Genomic DNA, 442 nt, shown 5'->3' with positions numbered 1-442 from the left:
AAACTATAGAAAACTTATGAAGGAAATTTAAGAAGACACAAAGAAATGGAAAAACATTCCATGCTCATGGGTCAGAAGAATAAATATAGTTAAAATGTCATTACTACCCAAAGCAATCTACACATTCAGTGCAATCCCAATCAAAACTGCACCAGCATTCTTGTCAAAACTAGAACAAACTATCCTAACATCTGTATGGANGAGAACTGGACAGCAACATGCAGAAGAATGAAACCAGATCATTCTCACACCATACACAAAAATAAACTCAAAATGGATAAAGGACCTGAATATGAGACAGAAAACCATCAAAACTCTAGAAGAGAAAGGAGGAAAAAACCTCCTTGACCTCAACCGCAGCAATTTCTTACCTGACACATCCCCAAAGTCAAGGGAATCAAGAGCAAAAATGAACTACTGGGACCTCATCAAGATAAAAAGC

This window comes from Crocuta crocuta, unplaced genomic scaffold, assembly GCF_008692635.1.
Source record: "Crocuta crocuta isolate KB4526 unplaced genomic scaffold, BGI_CrCroc_1.0 scaffold229, whole genome shotgun sequence".
NCBI classification, from domain to species: domain Eukaryota; kingdom Metazoa; phylum Chordata; class Mammalia; order Carnivora; family Hyaenidae; genus Crocuta; species Crocuta crocuta.
The sequence above is the reverse complement of the archived record's forward strand: the minus strand, read 5'-3'. Positions refer to the sequence as shown.